The sequence below is a fragment of the Microcaecilia unicolor genome, chromosome 9 (assembly GCF_901765095.1).
Source record: "Microcaecilia unicolor chromosome 9, aMicUni1.1, whole genome shotgun sequence".
NCBI lineage: Eukaryota > Metazoa > Chordata > Amphibia > Gymnophiona > Siphonopidae > Microcaecilia > Microcaecilia unicolor.
Window position 1 is genome coordinate 194,312,301 of NC_044039.1, and position 15,758 is coordinate 194,328,058.

Below are 15,758 nucleotides of genomic sequence, written 5' to 3' on the forward strand. Positions count from 1 at the left end.
TACAGTGGGTTTGGGGGGGCGGTTTGGAGGGCTCCCATTTACCAGCACAAGTGTAACACGTGGGGGGGGGATGGGCCTGGGTCCACCTGCCTGAAGTCCACTGCACCCCCTAATAACTGCTCCAGTGACCTGCATACTGCTGCCAGGGAGGTGGGTGTGACATTTGAGGGTGAAAATAAAAAGTTGTGAAACGGCATATTTTGTGGTGGGAGGGGGTTTGTGACCACTGGGGGAGTCAGGGGAGGTCATCCCCGATTCTCTCCAGTGGTCATCTGGTCATTTAGGGCACTTTTTGGGGCCTTATTCGTGGAAAAACAGGGTCCAGGAAAAGTGCCCTAAATTCTCGCTAAAAACGCATATTTTTCTTCCATTATCGGCGAAAGGCGCCCATCTCTGATCGCCCGATAACCACGCTCCAGTTCCGCCTTCACCACGCCTTTGACACGCCCCCATCAACTTTGTCCGCATCCGCGACGGAGTGCAGTTGAAAACGTCCAAATTCGGCTTTCGATTATACCGCTTTATTCGTTTTTGTGAGATAAACGTCTATCTCCCGATTTGGGTCGCAATATAGGCGTTTTTCTTTTTCAATTATAAGCTGGTTAATTACCTTTTTTTTTCTTTTTCATTGACTATTTGATGGTTCTGTGCTGGTGCATTGGGTAATGGGCTTATACAAATTTTCAGCTTTGGACAGTTTAAAGTTGCATTACATATTTGGCTATTCAGTTCACTTTTCTATAGGGTGTTGACTATTTTTCCACATTTATGCCATGATGGAAGAGAGGATTCAGCATCTATACATGCCGGTCCTTGGTGTAGAACTTCAAGGTTTTGCGGTTGAGAGGTCTTGGGTGATAATTAAAGGAAGGGTTGGGACAGGAGATTGACAGTTTGGATTTTGAGATTATGTTTAGGGATGGCTTTGAAAGGGTGGGTGGGTCTTTGTGTGTGTGTGTGTGTGTGGGGGGGGGGGGGTTGGTTTTCTCTCTCGTTCAATGTTTGTTTTTCTCTCAGAGCATATACCTTGTGCCAAAGTGGGGAGGATGGTACCTGGGACATTCTCCCTACTGTTACAATTGGGATCATTTCTGTTGGTAACAAAAAATAGAAGGTGTCATATAAAGATTTCAAAATTATTTCCTGGAATGTGGGTGGCATTTCATCACCAATAATGAGACACAAGATTTTGGCTGTTCTTCACAGGTATCAAGCTTCTATAATTTTGTTACAAGAAACTCATCTGACCTCTTTTGAGCACTCAAAGCTGGTTAAATGGTGGGTAGGGGAAGGTTATAGTGCCCCAGCTGTTGGGAAAAAAGCAGGGGTTATGATTTGGATATGAAAGGTATATCTATGACTAATTACAAGGGCAGATACATTATCCTACAAATTACCATTAAACACTAGCTTCTAGCCCTAATTCATATGACAAAAAAAAAGAAAAATTCCCAGAATTTACAGTCTCTTGAGGAGTTTGAGGGCCCGCTGCTTATACTGGGAGGTGACTTCAATGGGATCTGTGATCTGACTAAGACAAATATAATGCTTACCCTAATGACAAGATCAACAAAACAAAAGGAGTCCCTATATTATGTGAGATGTTGGATCTGCTGGATAGCTGGAGGGTTCTTCACACAGGGGAGCAAGATTTTACTCATTTGTCTTGTTCCCATGGTACACAATCACAGATTGATTATCTTTTACTCTCTAGAGATTTATGGGCCCTGGTTAATGTGGCAGAAATAGGGCCTTGTGAAATATCCAACCATACTATGATATGTTTAGAACTGGATATCGTACAACAGAGATGTCCCTATTGTTGGAGGTTCTCTCCAAAGCTCTATACAGACCCTCAGGTTTATATTTTTTTGAAGCAGAAGTGGTTAGACTACAAGTATTTTAATGAAGTCCATATTAATGACTCTATTTTATATTGGGAGACAGCTAAGGTGGTCATGCGAGGTGAAATCATACCATAATACATTCATGAAAAAATAATTAGAGAGGTGTGGTAGCCGTGTTAGTCCACTCTTAAAGGTTATCAATAGAAATCAAACAAAATAAAGCATGGAAAAGAAAATAAGATGATATCTTTTTTATTGGACATAATACATTTCTTGATTAGCTTTCGAAGGTTGCCCTTCTTCCTCAGATCGGAAATAAGCAAATGAGGTAGCAGATAGTATATATGAGAGAAACATCAAAGCATTACTTTGACTGTCTGACAGAGTGGGAGGGTGGGGGTATGCATGGGGACATCAAAGCATTTCATTGATATTCTAACAGAATGGGTGTTGGTAGGTGAGAGGAGGGTAATAAACAGAGAAATAAACAGAGAAATACAGCTTTATATTTTATAATGAGTTAGAAAACCCAGATCCTTATTAAGTCCTGTTTGTTGAGTGTCAAAATATTCAGTCATTCTTATTTCAAAGGTCTTAAGTTCCTGTATTGTTTTAAAATTACCTTTCAGTATTCTTACTGTGAAGTCACTGGTGCAGTGTTCTGGTCTTGTGAAGTGTTGGCCCACAGGGGAGGGGGCTTGACTGGCACCGGCTATTTTCATGTGATGTCTGTGTAGATTGAATCTTGTCTTAAGCATCTGGCCTGTTTCTCCAATATAGCATCCTTCGTTACATTTCTTACACTGAATGATATATACCACATTGGAAGATGAGCATGTAAAATAGTCCTTTATGTTGAATATTTTTCCTTTGTGAATGACTGTGGGGTCTTGTGAAATGTTTTGGCATAGTTTGCAGCTGGCTGTGTTACACGGGAACGTGCCCTTTTCTTTTTCCATATGTGTTGGAAGTTTACTTCTGATCAGCTTGTGTTTTAAATTTGGTGGCTGTCGGAAGGCCAGCACTGGTGGGGATGGGAATATCTCTTTCAGTAATTCATCTTCCTGAAGTAGTGGCTGTAGATCTCTTATGATTTTCCTCAGTTTCTCCAGCTCTAGGTTGTATGTCACAAAATAATCTCCAAGAATATTGCCTCCTCCCTCAAAACACCCAGGGAAAATCTGCTACAGTACAAAGAAAAAAAAGCCAACGACAGAATTCCCCTTGTAGTGACATTGATTTCTCTTTGGGTATGGACACAAAGGTGTTTCTTAGATGGGAGAAAGAGGGTATCCCTCACTTGGAGCATATCTTAACAGAACAATGGAATATAGTGCCATTTTCTGACGTTTTAAAGACCAATTTTAATAGACCTTCAGATTTTTTTTAGCATACTGCCAATTAAAACATCACGTTAATTCCCTGCCCTGTGAAGGACTAAAATCACACTATGGTAAATTCTTACAAGCATAGCTAAAATCTCCCTGTAATGACAGACTTTCCATTTCTGAATTACATATATGGTTGACTCAAAAATTGAGGGGGTTGATCATTCTGATTTAGTAAGAAGATGGGAGAAAGATTTGGGCGCCCAACTGACTATTGATTTTAAACATATAATAGCAGGTATACCAGCTTTGATACATGCTGCTGACGTGTGAATATCAGTTTCAAATTCTACTTCAAGGTTATGCTACTCAAAAACAAGCATGGCATTTGGGTGTTCTGAATTCTAGTGCCTGTCTTAATTTCAACAACCAGATGTGTCCTTTCTTCGTACTCTTAAGGTTATCAATAGAAATCAAACAAAATAAAACATGGAAAAGAAAATAAGATGATACCTTTTTTATTGGACATAACTTAATACATTTCTTGATTAGCTTTCGAAGGTTGCCCTTCTTCGTCAGATCGGAAATAAGCAAATTTCCGATCTGATGAAGAAGGGCAACCTTCGAAAGCTAATCAAGAAATGTATTAAGTTATGTCCAATAAAAAAGGTATCATCTTATTTTCTTTTCCATGTTTTATTTTGTTTGATTTCTATTGATAACCTTAAGAGTGGACTAACACGGCTACCACACTCCTTTCGTACTCTTGGAAATTCTTCCCCTACACAAAGATTTTGGAACAGTTTCTTAAACTTTTTAGGGATATTATTGGTCAAAATATACCTCTTTCTCTTTTGGGAGTTATGCTTGACAAATATGAGATGTTAAGGGTACAAGTATATTTGTCAGGAAAGCCTACATTGTGGGGAAAAATGTATTATGCAAAAATGGATTCAAGCTGAACCTCTTTCTTTTTGGCAATGGCGAATACAATTTCATAATCTGTTGCTGTTGGGACTAAGAGGGAAAAACCTTACTTTTAAATGCAGAAAGTTGTTCTTATCTATTTGGGAAACTTATATTCAAATTTTGACTCCTAAAGCAAGTTTTATTTTAAATTCTTTACATTTATAATTGAAAGGAGAAGTGAGAGATCCGGAGGTATAAGAGTTCAGTCTCTGGATTTCTATTTAGCTCATAATCGCAGGGTGCGTGGGAAGGGGAGATGCTAGAGGAAGCGGAGGGTGGGTATTTGCTACATTTTGGGTTCTTCTAAAATATAAAACTGTAACATTGTCATTCTGTTATACACAACTTGATATGTCACATCAAATATGTGTATTTGTTTCTTGTTGCTGCTTTTCAATTTTAAAGTATATTGAAACATAGACCCCTATATAAGGTGTGATGAGTAGCACATAATTGTGCACACCTCAATTAATGTGCGCTACTCGATTGAGCAATGAGCCAATTAGTCATGATAATTGGCCAATAAAAAACAATTATCACTAATTGGCAATAATTTTAATTTAGGCGTGCTTCTTTTAGGCGTATTTTTAAAAAAAGATGCGTAAACTCCAACACGCATAGCTGAAAAGGGGGCATGGCAATGGAAGGAGTGTAGGCATATTGGGGGTGTCAATCACAATTATGCATGTTTTTATAGAATTCAGAGGAATGCACGTACTTTTAGGCACTGACATGTACACCAGGTTCTCAGTGGCATGAATTGTGGCACATAAATGTACGCATGCTCCCCCAGCCTATGTTCCATTCTATAAAGCACATCTTACTGTAGACACGGTTTATAGAATAGCGCTATGAGTGTTTTTACAATGCACCTACATTTAAGACACCTTATATAGAATTTATCCCAAAAAAGATAACTTTGGTCATTTGCAGCTAGATTTATTAAAGTGTGCTATACTGTTAGAATGTGCTAGAGTACTTTAATGTGCATTTTTTAGTGCTGTTCCCATTTTATGCAATTTAGGGGGTAATTATCGAGATGCAGTAAAAGGTGGGCTTTAATCGTATATTTATACTTATATGGAAAGATGATCCCTTGCAGTAGTACCACAAGACTACCACTAGGGGTTACTGATGCAATTTTGAATGACAGCACCGGCAAGGTAGGTGCAGCTAGGGATCAGTCTTGCCTAGACCACTAGGGACTAGGGATTTTACAAAGGTAGACTTTATGGGAGGGGTGCTTTGAGAAAGTGGGGGCATGGGGGTGGTTCAATGCCTGGAGGTTTCCAGTGTGGCAGGGGGAATTGCTAGGGGATGGTTAGAAGCAAACACCAGTGCTAGAGGCTGTTAGTGCCATACTAGCACCGGCGTTTGCCGCTGCCCCATGATCAGAGCCCTAGAGTGCGTGAAACAATGTGCTCGAGGGCTCTGAACGCAACTAGCATGCAAATGCATGCTAAACAGGGCTAAACATATTCATCCCCAATGATCAGCGACCAGCGCGCCAAAGATTGGGTCACTGGCTGCGGCAAACCCTACACCAGCTCCGAGCTGGCATTAGGGTTTGCAGATCATTGGGGAGGAATGGTGAGCCCTGTCCAGCATGCATTTGAACCTGGGGGGGGGGGGGTTGTCGGGGCAGGGGCAGGGGTAGTTGAAGCCTGGTGGTCCCATGAACCTCTAGCCCCTGTGTTTGACAGGTTTGGGCTTTTGACAGCCCAGACCTGTCAAACAAGTGCGGGAGGATTGTGCTGAGCGCATGCTCAGGCACAATTCTCCCGCACTTCTACCCCATGATCAGAGATAATTGAGTGCTTAAATTTGCATGCAATTATCTTTGATCATCGGTGCGGTAAAGCCCCGGGCTGTTCCAGCGCTATTTTAGAGTGCTGTTTGGAACAGTGCGGGGCTTTTGATCATCTCAGTGCTAGAGCAGATTCCCTTGTCCCCACCCTTTATTCTCATAGCATCTGAAAGTAAGACACATCAGGCACCAGGTCTGTGTGGAAACTAATTCTGGAAATGCCCCCAGGGCCTTTGTACTTAGGGTATATTGCTTTTGGCTATAAACACGAGTTAATACCTAATCCAAGTACCTAATCCATCCCCCTTGGTTCTGAAACTGTTGCTTAAACTGAAACATAAAGAAGAGATTTGAAGATCATTTAATAACAACAAAAAACTTTATTGATGCTGTGATTAAAGAAATAAAATTTTGTTCAATCAAACTAAAACACTGTGCAATTGGATCACGTCCAAGAACGTAAGAATTTTAGGTCTTTCTGAATTTGTTGAAGAGGGCTTGAAGGGTGATCCTAGTGACAGAATTGTGGCTACATTTTCTCAGATTTTTGAGACCAAATAAAAGATAGAGATAAAATTTCTAGTCTCAAGAGCCAGAAGGATTTGCAAAATGTATTAAATGAATCATAGGCATAAGGTTACAATGGATAATCTGAGAAAATTGTTGTAGCCCTGGGGCTGTTACTGATACTGTAACATAAATGTTTTTAATTATGCAGTTGTGAAATTATTCTTGGATAAACAATTGTCTCAACAAAGAGAAAAGAATGGAGAAGAATGATGTAATTTTCTTCTGTTATAATCCTTGTAGGGTAAGAAGATAATTGGCAGGTATATTTCAGGATTTCTTTTTTGATGATGTTGTAGGTGCTGTTAAATGATGTTGTGAAAGTGGCAGATCATATAATTACCTGGGAATTATTTGGAAGAGTGCTTTAAGACTAGATGATGTTAGGAATGTAGCAGGGCATACAGGGCGTCTTTTACAAAGCCGTGCTAGCGATTCCCATGCGGCAAATCAGAGGAAGCCCATAGGAACTGAATGGGCTTCCTTTCGTTGGCCGCACCAGTCTGGGATTCCTTGGCTTCTTATCAGAGTATTTCCCCAAGCAAACAGAAAAAAAAATCAAAGTAAAGTTCAACTAAAGCCAGCGTTAATCACAGATCCACCCACCTGGCTGTGATGTCCTTAAAGCAGACAACCCTCACCATTAGCTCTTGGTATAAGCAGTTCCTTTTGTAATCCACAGCGCTTGCCCATTGTACAGTTCACAAAACCCTCAAAAGAAGTGGGGAAGAGTGAACTTCACCCTCCCCCTGTCAGGTAAAGTTCTATCAGTAATCAGTTCCAATCCTCACCATTCAGCAGAGCAGGAAACTCAGGAGGAGTTTAGGCTTTCTCCCTCCCAAAAGCACAGCTCTGTCAGGCACAGGAGATGAAGCAAAAAACAAAACAAACAAACAAACAAACAAAAACAACAAAAAACCACAGAGACAAAAACTGCCAGTTTAAAGTTCACTTGGAATCTTCAAATTACTTGGTGACTCTCATACACTTTCAGACAGACCCAGTGTCACTGTGGCTGAGCCCTGTCCCTCCACCCTCATACCAACAACTGGCAAACTCCCAGTACCAACCACTGGGACGGTATGATTTAACATTAGCTGCCAGGCAGTTGAGCACTGACCTGCTTGTTTAATTCATTCTGCAGCAACTTTCATTTCTTCTTCCAGGAAAGGGTAACTCTGAGGAAGTCTGGAGCTCTCCCAACCAGTCCATCTTGGCTTCCTCCTCTCCTGTCTCATCGTTCTTCTTGTCAGCCCATGTGGGCCCCTCCTCCTCCCAGCCTCGATGTGAATCCATATTATGTTCTGAGCCAGGGATACTGGGCTAACTCTGCTTCCCGGGAGTGGCTATTGGGCTGGGTTCCCTTCCAGGACCATTCCAGGTTTTCAATCTCCCTTGGGGTTCTGTACCTGGGCTGAAGAAAAGGAGTCAGATCTCCTACTGTTTTGCTTATCTTGTCCGGTTACAATATATATATATATATATAGAGAGAGAGAGAGAGAGAGAGAGAGAGAGAGAGAGCGATTAGGTATAGATATAGATTTTTTAAAAAGGTTTATGTTGCTAACTATGGGGATCTTTTACTAAGCTATGTTAGGCACTAACATGTAAAAAAAACAGAAGAAACCAGTCTTTGCAAAAAAATGTCAATGAAAACAAAACAGCGAAGGAGACTCAAAAATAGGCAGGACGATGTATCGAGTTGATATCCAGTTAAAAACAAATTTATTAGTAACTAGACAAACATCACTAAAATCAGAAAAAGTAAAAATTGATAATTAATACAATAAGAAGGTTGGTGAGTGAGACTCGACACAGCTGTGTTTCGGCCTATCAGGCCTGCATCAGGAGTCTTTTCACCATAGGTAAGTTCACTTCTAATGTAGCTCCGGATTGGTTTGCGGCAAGCCTGTTGTCGAGCGCCAATCCTTTAGTAAAAGGGCCCCTTCCAGCTAGGTAATCCTGTCCTCATGTTCAGACTGAAGCAATAAGGAGACATGGTTATGATGAGTGTTATACAGCAGTTTTACAGTGGTTGAGTGAACCAGTTAAAGACATTTCAATGTTGATCTAGCTCTTAAATGTCCCTCTTTTGGCGGGGCATTCTCTCTTATTTGTCTAATAAAGTTTCCTTTTTCCCTTGCCTTTCCCTGACATATAGTAACATAGTAAATGACGGCAGAAAAAGACCTGCATGGTCCATCCAGTCTGCCCAACAAGACAAACTCATATGTGCTACTTTTTGTGTATACCCTACTTTGATTTGTACTTGTCCTCTTCAGGGCACAGACCGTATAAGTCTGCCCAGCACTATCCCCGCCTCCCAACCACCAGTCCCGCCTCCCACCACCGGTCTGGCACAGACCATATAAGTCTGCCTAGCACTATCCCCGCCTCCCAACCACCAGTCCCGCCTCCCACCACCGGTCTGGCACAGACCATATAAGTCTGCCCAGCACTATCCCCGCCTCCCAACCACCAGTCCCGCCTCCCACCACCGGTTCTGGCACAGACCGTATAAGTCTGCCCAGCACTAGCCCCGCCTCCCAACCACCAGTCCCGCCTCCCACCACCGGCTCTGGCACAGACCGTATAAGTCTGCCCAGCACTATCCCCGCCTCCCAACCACCAGTCCCGCCTCCCACCACCGGCTCTGGCACAGACCGTATAAGTCTGCCAAGCACTATCCCCACCTCCCAACCACCAGTCCCGCCTCCCACCACCGGCTCTGGCACAGACCGTATAAATCTGCCCAGCACTATCCTCACCTCCCACCACCGGCTGGCTCTGCCACCCAATCTCGGCTAAGCTCCTTAGGATCCATTCCTTCTGAATAGGATTCCTATTCATATATACTTATGTCAATGAATATAGTAGTTCCTCCTTCTTTTGGGAGAGGAGGAGTAGCTTAGTGGTTAGTGCAGTGGCCTTTGAGCTTGGGGAACTGGGTTCAATTCCCACTGCAGCTCCTTGTGACTGTGGGCAAGTCACTTAACCCTCCATTGCCCCAGGTACAAAATAAGTACTTGTATATATGTAAACCACTTTGAATGTAGTTGCAAAATACCACAGAAAGGCAGTATATCAAGTCCCATTTCCCCTTATAGAACATTCAGCTGCTATATTTCTTAGTTTTATCTATATTCTGTCTCTTGGAAACAAATGACTGTTTCTTGACAATGAAGGTGGAACAATGAAAAGCAATCGCTGTACTTTTAAGTGTTGCACCACTCATAGTAGATGATGGCAGAAAAAGACGTGCACAGTCCATCCAGTCTGCCCAACAACATAAACTCATATGTGCTACTTTTTGTGTACACCTTACCTTGATTTGTATCTGCCATTTTCAAGGCACAGACTGTAGAAGTCTGCCCAGCACTAGCCCCGCCTCCCAACGACCAAAACGTCTGCTCCCCCTGACATCAAAACCTGGCTACGCTTATTTTGCAAAAGGATCTCTGTTCTGCAAACCTTTTGTAAAATGCTCAACAAACTACATACTCCCAACTTGGATAACCCTTTTCCTACTTAAACCTCGGCAAAATTAGACTTCATATTGCAAATATGTAGATGCAACATGTCACTTTACTGTGGGATCCTGAAGGTGAATACAGTATGATAAAACAGTAAACAGAATGCTTAGGGCAGGGAAATGGTGGAGTAGGTCATCGGTAAGCTCCCCTTTCCTCTGACATTGGAGTATTGTGTTCAGTTCTGGAGGCCATTACCTTTTAGGGATACAGTTAACCCTCAATATTTTGCCTATCACGATTACCTTAACTGCCTTTAGGTACTTGTATGGAGTGCATTTTCGCACATTTGATATATAACACATACACATTTCTGCTTTGGTCTGAAGTTGTCCCTTGGTTCATTAATAGAAGGAACGTGATGTTCTATTTCTTCCCCTAATTTGGGAGTGTACTTATTTATCGTGGAAGATGTGATGTCATTGGAGGCCGTAGAAATTATTTTAGCTGACAATGATAGTAGTGATGTCAAAGTCACTGATTTTGATAGCAGTGATTATTTGCCAAGTGAGGATGTCTCAGAGATAGAAAACTTTGGTGAGAATGACGAAGAAAGTTGTGATGAAATTCCACAGGAGACTGTGTCTTCATTACCATCGATGAGAACTATGCAAGCTGGCAGTCACGGCAGAGGAGTTTGCGGTCGTGGTAGAACTCAGCAGCAGTGGACCAGTGAAGAAAGTTCCAGAAGAATGCCAGTCTCTGATATGATTACAGCATTGGTCACCAATGGCAATTGATTGCTCCATCAGCTACCGTGAAATGCTGCCCTGCTAATATTGTCCATGAAAGGTTTGGCCCACATAATTTGGCTTTGAACGCGACTTCAATAGACAAAAGTTTCAACACTTTTGTCACAGGTGAAATGATTCAGCTCATAGTAAAGCTCACGAATCAAGGTAAGATACTGGCTGAAAAGTTCAACAAAAAATATCCAGCTTGCTTCGTGAGGTTTGAGCCTACTTGCGCCAATGAAATGTGGACATTGATAGACTCATAATTTTGCGAGGGATTTACCGTGGTTATTGTGAGCCAGTGAAAAGTACCTGGAACCTTCAGTCAGGTCATCCCATATTTACTGCCACAATGCCATGGGTTTGAATTGCTGCATTGTGTGCTATGTTTTGATGACAAGTTCCACAAGAAATGAAGAGTGGTATCTGACAACTTTGCAACTATATGCAAACATTTTCAATGACAGATGCAGAGATAACTGCACTTTGATGGTGTGACCATTGATGAAACTTTGCAGACTTTTCAAGGCAAATATCAATGCAGAGTATACATGCCTCAGAAGCTTAGGAAGTATGGCTTGTTTCATGTTCTGACAGATGCCATACATCAATAAGTGTCACGCATGCTTCTGTACACAGGAAAAGCCAAGACCACACCTCCGCAGAGTCCCTCAGTGATTGTGAAAGAGTTGTGCCAGCATCTCTATGGTTATAAGTACATAAGTATTGTCATACTGGGAAAGACCAAAGATCCATCGAGCCCAGCATCCTGTTTGCAACAGTGGCCAATCCAGGTCACAAATACCTGGCAAGATCCCAAAAATGTACAAAACATTTTATACTGCTTATCCCAGAAATAGTGGATTTTCCCCAAGTTCATTTAATAACGGTCTATGGACTTTTCCTTTAGGAAGCCGTCCAAACCTTTTTAAAACTCCGCTAAGCTAACTGCCTTTACCACATTCTCCGGCAACGAATTCCAGAGTTTAATTACACGTTGAGTGAAGAAAAATTTTCTCCGATTCGTTTTAAATTTACTACATTGTAGCTTCATCGCGTGCCCCCTAGTCCTAGTATTTTTGGAAAGCGTGAACAGATGCTTCAGATCTACCCGTTCAACTCCACTCATTATTTTATAGACCTCTATCATATCTCCCCTCAGCCACCTTTTCTCCAAGCTGAAGAGCCCTAGCCCCTTTAGCCTTTCCTCAAAGGGAAGTCGTCCCATCCCCTTTATCATTTTTGTCGCCCTTCTCTGCACCTTTTCTAATTCCACTATATCTTTTTTGAGATGCGGCGACCAGAATTGAACACAATATTCGAGGTGTGGTCGCACCATGGCGCGATACAAAGGCATTATAACATCCTCATTTTTGTTTTCCATTCCTTTCCTAATAATATCTAATATTCTATTTGCTTTCTTAGCCACAGCAGCACACTGAGCAGAAGGTTTCAACGTATTATCAACGACAACACCTAGGTCCCTTTCTTGGTCCGTGACTCCTAACGTGGAACCTTGCATGACGTAGCTATAATTCGGGTTCCTCTTTCCCACATGCATCCACATGCATCCAGAAGAAACATTACAATGGACTGTTACTGCACAAGTGTTGACCTCACTGAGGACTTGGTTACGAACCATAACCTGATAGAACAATCAACTCCAATCAGCTGCATACTCCTGAGGAAATGAAGAAGACTGACAGCAGGGTAGTTTTGAGTGGAAGGAAGAAAAGAAGTGACAGCAACGCTGCTTATTTCTGTAAAAAAAGGCCTTTTTTAAAATTTTGCCGAACATGGATGTGTAGCAAAATAAAAATTGGCGAGCGTCCATTTTGGGTCTGAGATCTTACCACCAGCCATTGATATTAGCAGTGGAGGAATAGCCTAGTGGTTAGTGCAGTGGGCTTTGATCCTGGCAACCTGGATTCAATTCCCACTGCAGCTCCTTGTGACCTAGGGCAAGTCACTTAACCCTCCATTGCCCCAGGTACAAAAAACTTAAATTGTGAGCCCCTAGGGACAGAGAAAGTACCCGTATATAATGTGTACAGAGCTGTGTACATCTAGTAGCGCTATAGAAATGAGTTGTAGTGGTAGTAAGGTCTCACACGGTAACCGTGCGGTAATCGTCTACACGCACAAAATGACGATTTCAGCCTGATTTTTGTTGTTCATCAAAAATGACATTACAGTAAGGGCAAAGTGGTAGCCAGGTGGCAACTCAAAATTGACATGTGTTGGGCGTGAGTAGGTGCCTGTGGCTTAGTAAAAGGGCCCCTCAGTAACTGTAGCAAAAAGCTCTCTCGATTGAGAGGAAGATTCCTCAATACACTTATTATAACACTCCTTTTTTTTTTTTTTTAAATACTGCTGAACAACATTGTTGCTTACACAAATTAAATGCTTCCAAATTAGGTAAGCATGGGTATTTTCTCCATTCACATTCCATCTTACGCAGAAAATGTGTTTTTACTCTCAAATTATCACTATACCAAGGAGCTCTATTCTGACACTTACTATTTGTTCCTTAGAAGCTATTTCATCTAAAGCAGATCGTAAAGCATTATCCCATATCGTAACAGCATCTTGAACATCTAAATTGCTCTACTTTGTTTCTGGTGAAATTTTGCAATTTCGGTGAGTGCTTAGACTCTAACTTATACCTAGTTCACTTGCATTCTTTCCTTACTGTTGCAGCCTACTGTTTGCGGAAATTAGGCATGGTACCCCAATTAGGTGCAGATTTTTATGATGTCATTCCATAAAGGACATGAAACAGAAGGTGTCCTTTATGGAATTGCGTCACAAAAATCTGTACCTATAGAGGCCCTTTTACTAAGGCACATTGAGGGGCATAATCGAACGGGGACGACCATCTCTAACCTCCATCTCTAAGGACGTTCCGGCGAAGTGGCGGGGAGACCCGTATTATCGAAACAAGATGGACGTCCATCTTTCGTTTCGATAATATGGTCGGGGACACCCAAATCTCAACATTTAGGTCGATCTTAGAGATGGTCATCCTTAGGTCATCCTTAGAGATGGTCGTCCCCGGTTTTCGGCCATAATGGAAACCGAGGACGACCATCTCAAAAACTACCAAATCCAAGCCCTTTGGTCATGGGAGGAGCCAGCATTCATAGTGCATTGGTCTTCCTCACATGCCAGGACACCAACTGAGCACCCTAGGGGGCACTGCAGTGGACTTCACAAATTGCTCCTAGGTGCATAGCTCCCTTACCTTGGGTGCTGAGCCCCCTAACCCCCCCCCCTTAAAACCCACTCCCCACAACTGTATACCACTACCATAGCCCTTAGGGAGGAAGGGGGGCACCTACATGTGGGTACAGTGGGTTTCGGGTGGGTTTTGGAGGGCTCACATTTACTACCACAAGTGTAACAGGTGGGGGGGATGGGCCTGGGTCTGCCTGCCTGAAGTGCACTGCACCCACTAAAAACTGCTCCAGGGACCTGCATACTGCTGTGATGGAGCTGGGTATGACACTTGAGGCTGGCAAAAAAGGCTGGAAAAAATGTTTTTTTATTTTTTGGGGGGTGGGAGGGGGTTGGTGACCACTGGGGGAGTAAGGGGAGGTCATCCCCGATTCCCTCCGGTGGTCATCTGGTCAGTTCGGGCACCTTTTCGAGGCTTGGTCGTGAAAAAAAAGGGACCAAGTAAAGTTGACCAAATGCTCGTGAGGGACGACCTTCTTTTTTCCATTATCGGTCGAGGATGCCCACCTCTTAACCATGCCCCCGTTCCGCCTTCGGTACACTGCTGACACGCCCCTGTGAATTTTGGTCGTCCCCGCAATGGAAAGCAGTTGAGGATGCAAAAAATCGGCTTTCAATTATGCCGATTTGGGCGACCTCGGGAGAAGGCATCTCCCGATTTGTGTCAGAAGATGGGCGTCCTTCCCTTTTGATAATAAGATAGATTGGCGCCTATGCGCATCCAACGTGGGTCAAATTAGAACTACTGCCTGGCTAGCACATGCCATGGGCGGTAATTCCATTTTTGATATGCGTCCAAAACACGCGGTAGAAAATATTTTCAATTTTTTACCACGTGGCATTGACCCAGCGGTAATCAGCAGTTTACATGTGTTGATGCTTACCATTCAGTTAGCGTATGAGACCTTACCACTAAAGTCAATGAGTGGCGGTAAGGTCTCAGGCCGAAAATGGACGTGCGCTGGTTTTAATTTTGATGCACGTCTGTTTTCAGCCACCAAAAAGGCCTTCATTCCAGGCGCGCTTAAAAATGGACCTGTGTGCATCCAAAACACGCGCCTACACCAGCGTAGGCCACTTTTCGGCACGCCTTAGTAAAAGGGGCCAATACTTAGGTGTGCATCTATTTCTTTAGGCACTGTTTATAGAATTTGTTTGTATGCTAGTATGATTAATGGTTATATATGTTTTTAAATTGTAAACTACTAAGGTTTAAGTGGGTATAAATGTTAACAAATAAATAAAATTTAGTCCATAATTTACTGTGGAATGTTATTGGATAAAAACTTGTAGGACCCTTAGTCACAAGTAAAATATTTGCCAGCAGAAAAGGACCTTTTAGCCCACTGAGGTGCTCATTTACTAATCTGCGGTAGCATTTTTAGCTTGTGGTGATAAATGCCAAGCTGCCCATCTCCCTGCTTCTAAAGACCCCTAATAGGAATACCCCAATCAATATCTGGCATATTAAAATCACTTATTAGTAGTACTTCCCCTTTCACAGCTATATTTTGAATGTCTTCAATTAAATCTCTGTCCACCCCTGTTTGTGAAGGAGGCCTGTATATCACCCCAATGTAAAGGGGCCTTTTACTAAGCTGTGCAAGTGTCTACACAAACCTAACGCACACCAAAATGGAGTTACCACCCGGCTACCGTGTGGCTCTTGCGGTAATTTCATTTTTATCGCACATCCGATGTGCACGGCTGAAAAATAATTTTTATTTTCGGACGAGCAA

General features: G+C 42.5%; 1 long non-coding RNA gene across 1 annotated transcript in view; it reads right to left on the reverse strand.

Moving 5' to 3' along the window:
* Window positions 1-7,734, reverse strand: part of LOC115477968 — a 31,527-nt gene extending 23,793 nt beyond the window's left edge. Inside the window, exon 1 of the long non-coding RNA XR_003943407.1 lies at window positions 7,639-7,734. This is a non-coding gene — a long non-coding RNA (uncharacterized LOC115477968). The remainder of the gene's footprint in view (window positions 1-7,638) is intronic.
* Window positions 7,735-15,758: the final 8,024 nt, after the last annotated feature.